Raw genomic sequence first — 16611 nt, 5'->3', positions numbered from 1 at the left:
GTACCCTGCCAAAGCAGGAGTACCCGGGGTGTTTGCAACCTAATGGCCACACACACCACCCCTAGAACGTCAGGAGGGACACCCAGAAGGGCTACCGCATCCTGACAAATCCTGTGAACACACAACACGCAAAAAGTGACACAGTGAGACAAAAAGAAATAAATAAGTGAATGTGTGCAGATATACTGCCCGGACATCCGGCCGGATCTATAAACATTTCTCTGATCCTAGCCAGAAGGCCGGGAATCAAGAGGTGAGTGCCACAAGAAGAAGAGATTATGGTGCCCGTGCTTCCACTCAATGAGCCAGTGTTCCCAGTGAGTTTCGGCACCTCGGGGTCACCACTCCCCGAGGCACAAAAGTACCTCGGCTCTAGACCCTCTCAGCCTCATGGCGAGACCCGAAGGGGCAGCCGTCTAGCTGATTCCTCAGAACCAGCCCCGGAAAGCCCTGGTACACCTGCACCCTCCATGCAGCACCCATCCTCACCAGCCCCATACCGGCGTAGTTTGCCACCGGCATGAAAACTGATAAGAACAGATACTACACTTGATCTTAGCCAAAAGGCCGAAAAGCGATGTGCGTGTTAACACCCAGTGAGTTTCGGCACCTCAGGGTCACCACTCCCCGAGGCACAGAAGTACCTCAGCTCTACACCCCTCTACCTCATGGCGAGACCCGGAGGGAGAAGGTCACATCAGGGCAGCCATCGAGCTGCTCCCTCCATCCTACATCAATGGCCAAAGACTAAACCACTGATAAGAACAGATGCTACACTTGATCTTAGCCAAAAGGCTGAGAAGCGAAACTCTTCACTATGGCCAAGACCAAAGATCTGTCCAAGGATGTAAGGAACAAAATGGTGACCTCCTCAAAGCTGGAATAGACTACAAGACAAGTAGTGTTGAACGTGAATATTCAAAATGCAAATTTTTTTACACGAATATCAGCACTTTGCAATTTCGGGAATATTTAGAATATAGTGAGATATATTCGTAATGACGAATATTAGTTTTTTTTGTTTTTTGTGAATATGCTAATTTAGGCTAATATATGTAAATATGCAAATATGCACAAATATGGAAATATTAGCATGTGCACTATGCAAATTTCATTACGAATTTTCACATGGAAAAAAAGAGAACGAACATAGCAAATATGCGAATTTCACGAAAATAGGACACATTTGTCCATATATTCGCAAAATATGCCGCTCATCACTAGTGAGAAGTTTACAACAGTCTGTGCCATTATTTAAATATGGAAGAAAATATCTGTCCCTCTCCCTCTCGTAGGCTTCATGTAAGGTCTCAGCTCATATAGATTCAATAACCATAAGAATGCCAAGGAATGATTTCAAGGCAGCTGCGACCAGAGTCCAAAAGAAAACAATTGGTAACACATTGAAATCCTGTTCTGAACGCAAGGTCTCCCTGCTCAAGAAATCACAAGTAGAGGCTGTCTAAAGGAAAAAAGCTCATGTACAGGACTGTCTGATGGGGAAAGATCATGTACAGGACCGTCTGATGGAGAAAGATCATGTACAGGACCGTCTGATGGAGAAAGATCATGTACAGGACTGTCTGATGGAGAAAGATCATGTACAGGACCATCTGATGGAGAAAGATCATGTACAGGACCGTCTGATGGAGAAAGATCATGTACAGGACCGTCTGATGGAGAAAGATCATGTACAGGACCGTCTGATGGAGAATGATCATGTACAGGACCGTCTGATGGAGAAAGATCATGTACAGGACTGTCTGATGGGGAAAGATCATGGACAGGACCGTCTGATGGGGAAAGATCATGTACAGGACCGTCTGATGGAGAAAGATCATGTACAGTACCGTCTGATGGAGAAAGATCATGTACGGGACCGTCTGATGGGGAAAGATCATGTACAGGACCGTCTGATGGAGAAAGATCATGTACAGGCCCGTCTGATGGAGAAAGATCATGTACAGGACCGTCTGATGGAGAAAGATCATGTAGAGGACCGTCTGATGGAGAAAGATCATGTACGGGACCGTCTGATGGAGAAAGATCATGTACAGGACCATCTGATGGAGAAAGATCATGTAGAGGACCATCTGATGGAGAAAGATCATGTACAGGACCGTTTGATGGAGAAAGATCATGTACAGGACCGTCTGATGGAGAAAGATCATGTACAGGACCATCTGATGGAGAAAGATCATGTACAGGACCGTCTGATGGAGAAAGATCATGTACAGGACCGTCTGATGGAGAAAGATCATGTACAGGACCGTCTGATGGAGAAAGATCATGTACAGGACCGTCTGATGGGGAAAGATCATGTACAGGGCCGTCTGATGTAGAAAGATCATGTACGGGACCGTCTGATGGAGAAAGATCATGTACGGGACCGTCTGATGGGGAAAGATCATGTACGGGACCGTCTGATGGAGAAAGATCATGTACAGGACCGTCTGATGGAGAAAGATCATGTACAGGACCGTCTGATGGAGAAAGATCATGTACAGGACCGTCTGATAGAGAAAGATCATGTACGGGACCGTCTGATGGAGAAAGATCATGTACAGGACCGTCTGATGGAGAAAGATCATGTACAGGACCATCTGATAGAGAAAGATCATGTACAGGACCGTCTGATGGAGAAAGATCATGTACAGGACCGTCTGATAGAGAAAGATCATGTACGGGACCGTCTGATGGAGAAAGATCATGTACGGGACCGTCTGATGGGGAAAGATCATGTACAGGACCGTCTGATGGAGAAAGATCATGTACAGGACCGTCTGATGGAGAAAGATCATGTACAGGACCGTCTGATGGAGAAAGATCATGTACAGGACCGTCTGATAGAGAAAGATCATGTACGGGACCGTCTGATGGAGAAAGATCATGTATTGTTGTATTATTTTGTGTTTCTTCCATTCGTGAATAATAGGGAAGAGGACGCGACGTCTCAATTGTGTAAACAGGAAGTTCTCTGTGGTTATCAATGTTCCTTATCATTGTGTTTGGCCCCATTACTTGACCGGTCCTGAGAACTCTTCACCTACAGAAATGTGAAGCCAGAACCTCCGTCCCCGATGACACCTCCCAGAATTCGGTCCTTAAAGGTTTAGACTTCACCCGATCCGGCCGGGGTCAATGACTTGTGGTGGATCATACATATTCACACATCGGTGACCTCTACAATACCTTCCATCTGGCTGCACGCGCGCGCTCCTTAACACTCCCCCAGTATGAGATAAATATTTCATGATTATAATTACAGCTTCTCGCGGTTGTTGCTCTGTACCGGAGCGTAATACCTACCTCTGGAGCCTATAATGAGGCAATAAGTGCTGATTTTCTTAGGGTTTAATGTGACACGCAATGTATACAGTGAATATTTAACCAGGTCATTATTACTTATTTCCATAATTGCTCAATATAATATCTCCCCCAAGGTGTCTTACTTGGCCTCGCTAAATGCCTGATAAAGTGTAAGCATTTGATTAAAGCATCAAGGGCAGCGGGGGATGCGGCACCTCCTATATAAACATATCCCTCCATATTACACACATGATCACAGCCGAAACACCCGGCATCACAACCGCACACACAGGGGACTATATGGACTTACTACAGTGCAGGGTTATCCGTGCCTCCAGATGGTGCAAAACCACAACTCCCAGCATGCCCAGATATTCTGTGGAAAACACTGCTCTAGCGTAACAAGGAGCCGTACAGGAGAAAATGGAGAATACATGGCTGCTTCCTACAGAAAATAGCGCCACACCTGTCAACAGGTTGTGTGAGCTATTGCAGCTTAATCCTTTTTACTTCTATGGTAACTATAATGTCCCTCCCTATATATATATATATATATATATATATATATATATATATACACGCACACACAGTATACATATATATATATATATATATATATATATATACATATTAGTGTGTACAAATATCCTTACGTTAGTCTAGTAGGTGGACTACGCAGTATACACAGTTGTAGGACCAGATTACTCCGCTGCTCATCATTTCATACAAATAGTTCCAAACGCTGAAGCAGGCGCTGGAAGCTTGTGATGTCATAGCCCTGCCCCCTCATGATCTCAGACTCCACCCCCTCAATGCAAGTCTATGGGAGGGGGTTGTCACGCCCCCTCCCATAGACTTGCATTGAGGGGGTGGTACGTGACATTATCAGGGGGCAGGGCTATGATGTCACAAGTTCCTCACCTCCCTGCAAACACCCCGGGTACTCCTGCATGGGCAGGGTACCGACCTTTATCGGCTCTGCGGGCAGATATCATGGCTAACGCCAAGGGGGATGCCGGGAGCATTTGTGGTCCTTTAGTAGCTTTGGCGAAAAAGGACATCGAACCTGGAACCTCACAAGTACCTTTTGGTCCGCAGGCGAAGGGTAAAGTTTGTTGGGGGGCCTCTCTCCTATCGGAGAAGGGCTTGCGATAGACCGCATCCTCTGTGCACGTTTTTTTTAGTGTAACACGTTTGCACATTTTCTTGCACTTTGGGTGATTCGAGAGCACGTTCCTCGGCTCTTAAAAAAAAATTTCAATTCATAAAGAAAATATAGCAAAAAAACGCAATTTTGCAATGAGGGACCATTTTTTGTGCCATGATCTGTAGTTTTTATCAGTATTATTTCTGTTTAGATGAGAATTTTTGATCGCTTGTTATTAATTTTTTTATGGTATTTGATGTGACCAAAAAGCAGCATTTTAAGAATAGTGAGTACAGCTCTGGAGTATAATACAGGATATAACTCAGGATCAGTACCGGATAAGCAATGTAATGTATATACAGTGACCTCACCAGCAGAATAGTGAGTACCGCTCTGGTGTATAATACAGGATATAACTCAGGATCAGTACAGGATAAGTAATGTGACACTCACTGGAGAGGACTGGAGGTGGATCCGCTGAGCACCGCGTGGCAGATGTAGAGAGCCGCACCAGGGAGCGGAATCTAAGACGCCACTGGTCTTCACCAGAGCCCGCCGCGAAGCAGGATGGACTTGCTGCGGCAGGCGACGTCCAGATTGCTTCCGATGGTACGACTCGACCACGCGGGCAGCCGAGGTGGGACTTGGCACCGAGAGGAGTCACCGGGAGGTAGGAAGCGGGCAACCGGCCGGGCTGGTGGTAAGTCGTGGGCAGGGTCAACCTAAGGTCTAAGGCAGGAGACAGGGTGCGTAGTCAGGGACATAACAGTGGGTCAAGGGCACCGGGACACGGCGCGGGCCGTAACAGTACCCCCCCCTTTGGCCCCCTCTTCCTTTTGAGTTGCAGGAACTTCTGGATTAAGTTCTTGTCCAGGATGTTCTCTTTGGGTTCACACAACCTCTCCTCAGGACCAAATCCCTTCCAGTCAACCAAAAAGAACCGTCTTCCTCTGGAGAGTTTGGAGGCAAGAATTTGTTGCACTTCAAAAATGTCAGAGACACCAGAAATTGGAGATGTAGTACAAGACTTGGTGGAAAATCGATTCAGGACCAACGGTTTGAGAAGGGAGACATGGAAGCTGTTAGGGATACGAAGAGAACGAGGCAGGAGCAACTTGTAGACCACCGGGTTAATTTGACGTAGAACCTTGAATGGGCCCAGAAAACGAGGTCCTAGTTTATAACTGGACTGTTTAAGGCGAACATGCTTGGCGGAAAGCCACACCTTGTCACCAGGACGGAAAATTGGTGGAGGCCTTCTCTTTTTGTCCGCCTGGAGTTTCATACGGGAGGAAGCATGGGTTAATGAGCATTGGGTGTCTTTCCAAATGGCCTGGAAATCTCGAACCAAGGAATCAACCGCAGGGACCTCGGAGGAGATGGGCAGTGGGAGAGGAGGGCGGGGATGGTGTCCATAGACAATGAAGAACGGGGAGTTGCCGGAAGAACCAGAGTCATGGTGATTATAAGAGAATTCGGCCCAGGGTAGAAGAGAGGACCAATCATCCTGTCGTGCAGAGACGAAGTGTCAAAGATAGGTACCAAGGATCTGGTTCACTCGTTCCGCTTGACCGTTGGTTTGAGGGTGGTACGCAGAGGAGAAATCCAACTTGACTTTGAGGCGATTACACAGAGCACGCCAGAACTTGGAGACAAATTGCACCCCCCTGTCAGACACAATATGGAGAGGGAGACCATGGAGCCGGAAGATGTGATGAAAAAATAAACTTGCTAGCTGGGTAGCAGATGGTAGACTGGGGAGCGGGATAAAGTGGGCCATTTTAGAGAATCTGTCCACTACAACCCAGATTACAGTGCAATTGGAGGACGGTAGCAAGTCCGTGATAAAAATCCATGGCTATATGGTCCCAAGGAGATTCTGAAATGGGAAGCGGTTGCAGTAAGCCAGCGGGCCTCAGGAGAGAAGTTTTATTCCGGGAACAGATGACACAAGCACGAACAAAATCGGAGACATCGCGGGCTAGGCTGGGCCACCAATAGTGACAGGAAATGAGTGAGATGGAGTTCTGGACCCCCGGATGTCCTGCTAGGAAGGAAGAGTGGCCCCAGTTCAAGATCTTGGTTCTCAGGCGAGGAGGTACAAAGGTCTTCCCAGTAGGTACCTGAAGAAGGGAAGCCGGTGCTGCTGGAATGAGGCGATCAGGAGGAATGATGTGTTGAGGCTGCAAGTCTAGTCCCGTTACATCAGAGACCCTAGAGAGAGCATCTGCTCTGAGATTCTTATGAGCTGGACGGAAGCGGATCTGGAAGTTAAAACGAGAGAATAAGAAAGACCACCTGGCTTGTCGGGGGTTCAGCCGTTGTGTGGTTTGCAGGTAAAGGAGATTCTTGTGATCCGTATAAATGGAAATTGGGAGGACTGTCCCCTCCAACCAATGACGCCACTCCTCCAGAGCTAATTTAATAGCCAAGAGCTCCTTGTCCCCGATGGTATAATTTATCTCCGCTGGAGAAAAGGTCTTCGAGAAGAAACCGCAGGTGGACATTTTGCCCTTGGAGGATTGCTGCATTAGGACTGCTCTAGCTCCCACGGAGGAGGCGTCCACCTCCAGGGAAAAAGACTTGTCTGGGTCGGGTCGAGTCAAGACCGGAGCAGAGGCAAAGGCAGACTTGAGTTGGGAGAAGGCTTCTACGGCAGGAGGAGGCCAAGACTTGGGGTCCGCTCCCTTTTTAGTCAGAGCCACAAGGGGTGCTACAAGCGTAGAGTAATGTGAAATGAACTGCCGATAATAGTTGGCAAAGCCTAAAAAGCGCTGAATAGCTTTTAATACAGAAGGCTGAGGCCAATTCAGAACAGCGGACAACTTATTTGGGTCCATGCGAAGCCCTGGGCTAGAGATGACATTACTTCTCAGGCGACGAAGAACTTGGCGTACCTGGGTCCGGTGAACCTCTAAACTGGGGGAGAAGATGAGAATGTCATCGAGATAGACGACAACACATGAGTACAGGAGATCCCGGAAAATGTCGTTGACGAATTCCTGAAAAACTGCCGGTGCGTTACACAGCCCGAAAGGCATTACTAGATATTCATAGTGTCCATCTCGGGTATTAAATGCTGTCTTCCATTCGTCCCCCTTTCTGATCCTAATCAAGTTATAGGCACCTCGTAGATCCAACTTAGAGAAGATCTTAGCTCCGCATAAGCGATCAAAAAGCTCGGAAATGAGTAGAAGAGGATACCGATTTTTGATTGTGATCTTATTCAACCCTCGGTAATCAATACAGGGGCGCAGCGAACCATCCTTCTTTTCCACAAAGAAGAAGCCGGCTCCCACAGGGGAGGAGGATTTTGGGATGAATCCCCTCTGTAGGTTCTCCCGGATGTAATCCGACATGGCCTTGGTCTCGGGCGCGGACAGTGGATAAATCCTACCCCGAGGAGGGGAGGTGCCTGGCAGGAGATCAATAGGGCAGTCATATGGACGGTGAGGAGGTAGGCACTCTGCTTGCTGCTCAGAAAAAACGTCGGCGAATTCTCGATAGTGGACTGGAAGGCCAGGTAGGGCAGAACAGGGAGAAGGAAATCTGGGTTGAACCGACTTCAGGCAACGGTTCTGGCAGTCCGGACCCCAACGAGTAACCTCTCCGGAGCACCAATCCAAAAGTGAGGAGTGAAGCTGCAACCAAGGAAGACCCAGGAGAGCATAAGAAGTGCAGCGAGTTAACACTTAGAAGATGATCCTTTCCTTATGAAGCACCCCAATCTGCATTTAGAGTGGAGCAGTCACCTCAAGCACAGCGGTATTAAGGCACTCCCCACTGATGGAAGATATGTACAAAGGTTTAGGGAGCCGAGAGACTGGAAGGCGGTACTTAGAAAATAGGTGAGCGGAAAGAAAGTTGCAGGCAGATCCAGAGTCCACAAGAGCGGGAACAGTAAAGGTATTTCCCGAGGGAGAGGTGATCTTAACTGGGATATTTAAGCGGGGAGAGGAGTTCTTCTCACCTAGGGTCGCCTCTCCCACGTCTCCTAGGTGCAAGCGTTTCCCTGGCGAGGAGGACGGAGAGGGCAACGGTTCAAGAAGTGTTCCGGGCTGGCACAGTAAAAGCAAAGATTCTCCTCCCTGTGACGGGTTCTTTCCTGAGGGGTAAGACGGGCCCGGTCCACTTGCATGGGCTCGTCAACAACAGAAGATGAGGAGGCCTCCGGTGGGTGTTGCAAAACCGGAGCCAGCCTAGGGAAGCGACGTGGTCTTGGCTGCTGGCGTTCCTGGCGGAGTTCCTCTTGCCTCTCCGCAAAACGGACGTCGATGCGAGTAGCCAAATGGATTAAATCCAGGAGAGAAGAGGGGGGGTCGCGAGTGGCCAGGGCATCCTTGACCCTACTTGACAGGCCCTTCTTGAAGGTGGCACACAGTGCAGGTTCATTCCAGTCCAGTTCAGACGCGAGGGTGCGGAACTGGATGGCGTAGTCACCGACTGACGAATCTCCCTGACAAAGGTTCAAGAGAGCAGAAGAGGCTCGGGCAGGTTCCTCGAAGGGGCTCCAGAACTCGGTAAAAAAGGATTGCAGGACCGATGTAATAGGGTCACCTTTGTCCCAAAGATGGGTGGCCAAGGCTTTTCCAGAAAGGAGACTGAGGACAAAGGCCACCTTGGCCCGTTCAGATCGGAACTGATTTGCCATTAATTCTATATGCATGGAGCATTGGGACACAAAACCCCTGCATGCCTTGGAGTCACCCTCAAACTTGTTGGGCAGGGAGAGTTGCAACTTTGGACCGAGAGCGGAGGCTGGAGGCTCCGGTCCAGGAGCAGGCTCGGGAACGGGTTGCCGTGGCTGAAGCTGCTGCTGCTGCATGGTGAGAAGCTGCTCCATCATGGCGGATAATTGGATCAGTTGTTGAGCCTGTTGAGCCAACTGCTGGGACTGCTGAGCTACAACAGTAGAGAGATCCGCGATGCTGGGAAAAGGCACCTTGGCGGGATCCATGGCCGGATCTTGATGTGACGCTCACCGGAGAGGACTGGAGGTGGATCCGCTGAGCACCGCGTGGCAGAGATAGAGAGCCGCACCAGGGAGCGGAATCTAAGACTCCGCTGGTCTTCACCAGAGCCCGCCGCGAAGCAGGATGGACTTGCTGCGGCAGGCGACGTCCAGGTGGCTTCCGCTGGTACGACTCGACCATGCGGGCAGCCGAGGTGGGACTTGGCATCGGGAGGTAGGAAGCGGGCAACCGGCCGGGCTGGTGGTAAGTCGTGGGCAGGGTCAACCTAAGGTCTGAGGCAGGAGACAGGGTGCGTAGTCAGGGACGTAACAGTGGGTCAAGGGCTGGCGGCAAAGGTACGAAGTCAGGGACGTAGCTAAAGGTCAGGTAGCACAGGTAGACAAAACAGTAGTGGTACGCTTTCTCTAGGGCAATAGCACAAAGATCCGGCAGGGAACAAGGGAAGTGACCTGCTTAAATAAGGTGGGACCAACCAGGTGACAAATAGAAAGGGCACTGCCCCTTTAAATCTCACAGAGTGGCGCGCGCGCGGCCTGGGGGAGAGACGCGCGCGCACCAGCACTGCAGGAGGATGCACGGGAGACGCGCCGAGAGAAGCCCAAGGACGCGGCTCCCGTGCGAGTGGGGCGAGGAGGCTGCCCAGCGGGTGTGACCCGGGAAGAAGCGCCAGAGGAGGAAGGTAAGTGGCGGGGGGGTGAATGCCGGGGCATGGGCACACAGAAGCGGGGGAGAAGGCGCAGACGGCCCCGCACAGGGCACCGGGACACGGCGCGGGCCGTGACAAGTAATGTAATGTATGTACACAGTGACCTCACCAGCAGAATAGTGAGTACAGCTCTGGAGTATAATATAGGATATAACTCAGGATCAGTACAGGATAAGTAATGTTATGTATGTACACAGTGATCTCACCAGCAGAATAGTGAGTACAGCTCTAGGGTATAACACAGGATATAACTCAGGATCAGTACAGGATAAGTAATGTAATGTATGTACACAGTGATCTCACCAGCAGAACAGTGAGTACAGCTCTGGAGAGAGGTTGGGTGTGTCTGAGCTCCTGTGACTTCCAGAGACTTCCAGTGAAGCAACGTTTTGATCTGCCCCTACCAAGGTGTGTGGCAGGCGCCTGGGTAGGTTTTTCCTGCTATGGACCCCAGAATTCCATCATCCACTCCCCGTTTATGGCCGGCTGGGAGTGTGAGGGAGCATGCCACGGCCAGTAGCCAGGATGGGGTGAGGCGTTCAGCCAGGACCCACAACATCCCCCCCCTCCCCCATCCGATACTGGAAGCTGCAAAGCTTCCAGCAAAAGTGTCTCCAGGCAAAGGAGTGCAGGAAAGGCTAAGGTGTCTGGTTCCTCTGAACCCCAGCAATGGGGAGTAAAGGGGCCCAGAGAATCCCTGGCTACCTTCGGATCCAGAATCCAGGCTAAGATGGCCGAATACGAACAACTCGGCAAACAACTCAGAGGCCTGAGGGAAGAGCTGAAGCTTGTGTCTTACCAGGCAAATCATGCAGCCAAGACCAAGAGGACAGCATTCACTGCAAAGGTGAGATCGTTAATGCAAGAGGTGGAGGATCTGGTGCAGCTGAGGTCGGACATTGTGGCTGGAGCTGGATTCCTCAGTGAGAAGCTGATCAATAAGGAAAGGTTCTCCAACATGCGTGCCTCCAGAGGTTCAGAAAAACACCATGATGACTGCCAGAGGAGGAGATGGAGGAAGGTGATGGAGGTGAGGAGGGCAATATGAGTGGGGGGGGATATGGACACGGGTTCTGTTGGTGCCACCAATGTTACTTCTGACCCCCCACTTACCCTGAGTGAGGACTACATAATGGCAGCTCAGGTGGCCTTACCTCCCTCCAGCGAGGATGAGGACGGTGATGGCAGTGACTGTGGTGAAGGCAGCGGCTTGGGAGATGGGGGTCTCCTGTGGGTGATTGTGATGCAGGTCTCCTGTGGGCGATTGTGATGTGGGTGATCCCCACCCGTCTGGAAAATTTTTCTTTTGGAGAAGATATGGGCCCAGAGGAGAAATAAAAAAAAAAGGGCAAGAAGAGGAAAAAAACTGAAGGGCAGATAAAGTTTGTGTTTTCTCCCCTCCAGCAGTCTCCCCTCCAGCGGCTGAGAAGTCAGTTCAGGGTGCTAGTACCCCCAATCTTCCAGACCCCGTTTCTGTAGTGGAACAGGGCCAGCATGGGGGATACAGTAGTGCACCCAAAATGTCAGCGGGTGCTATAGAAAATAAAGGGCACCCTCCTGTGAGGGGGGAGGGTGTCCAGGCACCAGAAAATGGCGGCGGTTTCACCTGTTCGGGGGGTGGTCCCCCGGTTGAAGTGAGCAGTACAGGTCCTGGCGCTGCAGGGCACTCCCCTGTGAGGGGGGGGGGGAGTGTCAGGGCACCGGGCCTTGGTGGTTCAGGGGGCCGTCCCCTATGTGCGGTCGGTACCGTTTCTGGAGCTGCGGGGCACTCACCTGTAAAGGGGGGGGGGGTTCCCTGCACGTCAGCTGCAGTAGGCGGGGCAGGAGTGCGTCCAGAGGGACAGCTCCTGCCAAAATCGATGACTTTGTGTGAGGGGGCGGGGCCATCCATATCAGAGGTGGAACCTGTTTCTGCACCCCAGAAGACTGGAAATGCAACCCTAGTACTGAAACCGGCAACCCTTATACATAATGCAATAGACCCAGCCAGCCCAGCCTGTAATACACAGAGTGTAGGCAAGAGTGAGAGTGAAAGTGAGAGCAAAAATGTGTGGAAAAATGGTAATGTGCAGAGTGTGAGTTATGATGCGTGCGCATGGGAGGAGTTGTAGTAGCAGTGTGGATGAGGGGGTTGCAAGAGGAGTGCAAGAGAGGGGTGCAAGTGGGGTGCAAGAGAGGGATGCAAGTGGAGTGCAAGAGAGGGGTGCAAGTGGAGTGCAAGAGAGGGGTGCAAGTGGAATGCCAGAGAGAGGTTTGACTGACACCTTCCCCCCCCCCCCCCCCCCGGTAGTGGCTGCTTCTCCCAGAAGTTATGCCAGCGTCACTGCCGGGGAATCAGGGGGATCCCCATCTCCGTCTGGCTCTGGGGGTCACTTGCAACAGCGCCTCCTGGAGGCTCTACGTAGGGGAGACAGGTCAATCCAGGTAGAGGGGAGGGGTGAGGTTGACCTGTCTTTTTGTTTTTGGATAGAAAGTGATGGCTTAGGCGCCTTCCGAGAACAAAACTGGGGGGTGGTCTGGTCTCTCCCGACATCAGGGCAGGAAAGTGGTCGTAGGAATGTGGTCCGTTTAGTGTGGAGGGGCGAAGATGCGTGTCCGCCTCGGGGTAAGGTGGTTGAGCTCCTCCTCCGGATGGAATTCAGGGCAAGTGACGACTTTGCCCTGATCCACCCCTACGGTACTTCCGAATTTGACATCAGCTTAGTTTGGCCGGAGGGTTTACAACTCTTCTGGTCGAACTATGAGGTGGTGAAAAGTGAGCCCGGCTGGCGGGATTTCGCCGTAAAGGCGATGTCCCGTAAGAATCTGGCCAATAAAGTGACCGTTTTGACACGTAACAAGTCACTGTCTTGCTATGACATCATGACCTGGCTCAGCCGATATGGGGATGTGACGGACATGCCAAAAAAGAACTATGAAGAACATGGGATCTGGTCTGGGGCCTGGACGTTTTCCGTCAAACCGAAGCGTTCGGGGAGCACTGTTGCCCACATCCCATCAGCTGCTTTTCTTGGGAGAGACAGAATCCAAGTTTTCTACCAGAGGCAGCCCAAGGTCTGTCACAGGTGTGGCAGCCCTGCCCACATTAGCGCAGCCTGTACCGTGCAGGTCTTCTTGCCGCATTTTGTAGGCAGATCTGGTGTCATCTGTGTGGTGTCTTAGGACACCCTTTCAGCCGTTGTCCTAGCGCCTTTGCCCGGGCGACTGTCACCTTGGCTGGGGAGAGCAGTAATGTTGCCTCAGCTGGGGAGGGCACGAGTGCGGGTGAAGATGCAACAGGGTCAGTGAGGAGGAAAAGTCCCACCAAGCTGAGGCGGGAGCCTAATTGGAGAAGGAGCAGGGAACTGGAGAGTTCCCATGTGGCAGGGGTAGCTTCTGACCCTGCTCCAGAGGTTAGTCCTGAAACTGCTGAGGCCCTGGAGGAGAATGTGCTAGGGGAGGAAGTGAGGAGAATCTGTAGAGAAGAGGGCAGCAAGGCCGATCTTTCTGATTCCTCCCACTATGAAAGTGTGGATTAGGAGGGTGAAGAGCGGCCAAAAAAGAAGGGCAATAAAAGGGGAAATAAGAGGTCGGAGCCCTCTAGTCCCCGTGCTACGGACCAGGTCCCAAGCGGAAGCCTACCTGCCCCCCCCCCTCTGATTGATCTGTCTAACCGGTACTCTGTCCTTGATGACATCTCCTCCCCCTCTTTGGAGGGGGGGGGGGGTCGAGGATGGGGTACCTGAAGTGGGGGAGCCTCCGGGGGGAACTGGACCCTGTCCTGATGGGGTGGTTTCCTCAGGTGATGGGGCCAAACCAGAGCCAGACGGAGATGGGGATTCAAAAATGGACCAATCAGAGTCTAAAAAAAGGCTAAAAGAGAAAGAAGCCTCCTTGTCTGGGCATGAGGGGGTAAAGAAAAGACAGAAATGAGGGGGTAAGGGCCGTCTAACTCAATCACCCATGATGGCGGCACCCCATTGACGCTAGCATCTATTAACTGTGCCAGTATAAAGTCTGATACGGCTAGATTTGCAGCCTTTGATTTTCTCGGCCGTGTTGAAGCCGATATTTTGTATCTGCAGGAGACCAGGTTGTCAGATCTAGCCTCCCTGGTAAAAGCCAGGAGAGAGTGGAGGCGCGGGCCCTCCCACTGGTCTCTTGCGGCTGAGCCGTATAGTGGGGTGGCGGTCCTTTTTACCGCTCCGGTTGAATGCAGACGGGTTATTGAGTTAGAAATGGGGAGGTGCCTGATCTTAGATGTCCTCATGAAGGGACAGGAGCTCCGGCTTATTAACATCTACGCCCCACAAACCAAGTGGGGACGAAAAGATCTCTTTATGAGGATTAAGCCCTTTCTTTTTACAAGCCGGCAGGTGATCTTTGGAGGGGACTTCAATAATGTCACGAGGTCCCAAGATAGGAGAGGCTCCAATTGTCCGCTGGCTTATGACAGCATAGCTCTCAATAATATAGTTAGGGAAGCTCGCCTAGAGGACACCCACATCCGGAGCCCCTCAGGCCACGCGGGTTTCATCTATCATCGAGGTAGCTGCAGGTCTAGGATAGACAGGTTTTATTTGAAGGAGGAAGCCGTCTCTTCCGCAGTGTCTGTGGTTGAGGTGGAGTTCTCCGATCACTGTATGATTTTGTTTTCCCCGAATGTTTCAGAGACCCCCCGGGTGGGTAAAGGTTATTGGAAGCTGAATTCGTCCCTCCTGGAGGAAGTGGAGATAAGACAGTCCTTTGAGGATTTTCTTCAGAGTCAGGTACCTTTACTGGACCTTTGTAGTAGTAAGTCAGAGTGGTGGGAGATATTCAAGAAGCGGGTTGCGGGGTTCTTCCGCCAGCTCTCGAGCCTCAGGTCCCTGAACAGGTACCAGGGTCTGAGGAGGAAACTCGAGCTTCTCGTCTCAACTGGAGGTAGCCGAGAAGATATCTACAGAGTGAAGTCCTTGCTGGTGAGGTGTCAGTATTATAGCCACACATCTTTGTTTTTTGAGAGGGATTTTGGGAAGTACCGCTTGCCCGACCCTTACAGAAACTGCAAGATGTCAGTGAGTAGTAAAATCATCTCAGGACTGATTGATAGTACGCGATCTCTGAATCGGTCCAGATCAGGGATCTTGGAGGTCGTCAGATCCTTCTACTCGCATCTCTTGGGAAGGAAGAATCTAGATCGAGACGGGATGTCGGTTTTCCTGGCTGAAACCTTTCCTGAGCCAGGGGTAGACCCCTCTCTTGATGTTTTGGCAGAAGAAATCAGGGAAGAGGAAGTGAGACTGGTGATCGAGGGGCTCGCCCCCAAGAAGTCGCCAGGTCCGGATGGCTTAACATCCGAGTGGTACAGGACCTTTAAGGAGTCTTTAGCTCCCCTCTTGACTGAGGTATTCAATGAGTGTCTCTCCTCGGGCACTCTGCCGAAGTCAATGAGGAGGTCAGCCCTGATTCTTCTCTCAAAGGGTAAAGATCCTAGCCGGATTGAGAATTGGAGACCCATAGCTCTTCTCAATACGGACAGGAAGCTTCTGGCCAAGATACTGTTTAATCGGCTGGTGAAGTTTGCACCCCGGCTCCTTTCGGGGGCCCAGCATTGCTCGGTTCCAGGCCGTAGCACCTTAAGTGCTGTTCTCGGTGTCCGGGAGGAAGTGGAGCGGAGTAGTGCAGGTCTCTGGAAGGGGTACTTACTGTCCTTGGATCAGGCCACCAAAGCATTTCATCGGGTGAACCACGAGTACCTCTGGTCCGTCCTCCTGAGATATGGCTTACTGTGTGCTTTTATTAATTGGCTTAAGACCTTATATGCAGGGGCAGAGAGTTTCCCGCTGGTGAACGGGTGGTCTGGCCGCTCTTTTGAGGTGGGGTCCGGAGTCCGTCAGGGTTGTCCCTTGAGCCCGCTTTTATACGTGTTCGCAATTGATCCTTTCGTCCGGAGGGTAGATTGTGGGCCGTTGGCGGGAGTCGGGATGAGTCTGGCGGAGATGGATGTCGCCCAGAGAGTGGTGGCGTACGCTGATGATGTCACCTTTTTCGTGTCCTCGAGAGAGGAGGTCGATGTGGTGATGTCGGAGGTGGAACGCTACTCGGAGGCATCCGGGTCTAAGATCAACCGGGATAAGTGTGAAAGTCTCTGGCTGGGAGGGGGAGATCCCACTTTTGATCTCCCGGACACCCTCCCAGGGCCCCAAGACTAAGCAAAAATTCTGCGCATCACATTCGGCCAGGATGATTATCCCACCAAAAACTGGGACGGTAAGCTACAGGATGCCACTTATAGGGTGGATCAGTGGAAGGGTTGGTCTATGACCCTCAGGGAAAGGGTACACCTGATCAAATCATACCTGCTCCCCTTGTTTATCTATCTGGGCAGTGTATGTATCTTGCCAGATGCTTACTACACTAGGATCTACAGCTGTTATGGGGGAACAGGATGAACCTAGTCAAGAGAGAGGTTACGTACCGCACAAGGAGACTAGGGGGTTTATCTATGGTAAACC

General features: G+C 51.2%; 1 protein-coding gene and 2 pseudogenes across 4 annotated transcripts in view; 1 reads left to right on the top strand and 2 right to left on the bottom strand.

Moving 5' to 3' along the window:
* The window catches only part of DPYD (dihydropyrimidine dehydrogenase), a 1322423-nt gene that overhangs the window by 1061852 nt on the left and 243960 nt on the right, over window positions 1-16611 (top strand). The gene's annotated exons all lie outside the window — the stretch shown is intronic.
* On the bottom strand, window positions 404-579 carry LOC130277939 (U2 spliceosomal RNA; annotated as a pseudogene).
* On the bottom strand, window positions 687-807 carry LOC130277934 (U2 spliceosomal RNA; annotated as a pseudogene).

Source organism: Hyla sarda, chromosome 6 (genome assembly GCF_029499605.1).
Source record: "Hyla sarda isolate aHylSar1 chromosome 6, aHylSar1.hap1, whole genome shotgun sequence".
Lineage (NCBI taxonomy): Eukaryota > Metazoa > Chordata > Amphibia > Anura > Hylidae > Hyla > Hyla sarda.
Note: the sequence above shows the minus strand (reverse complement) of the source record. Positions and strands in the feature narration are given on the sequence as shown.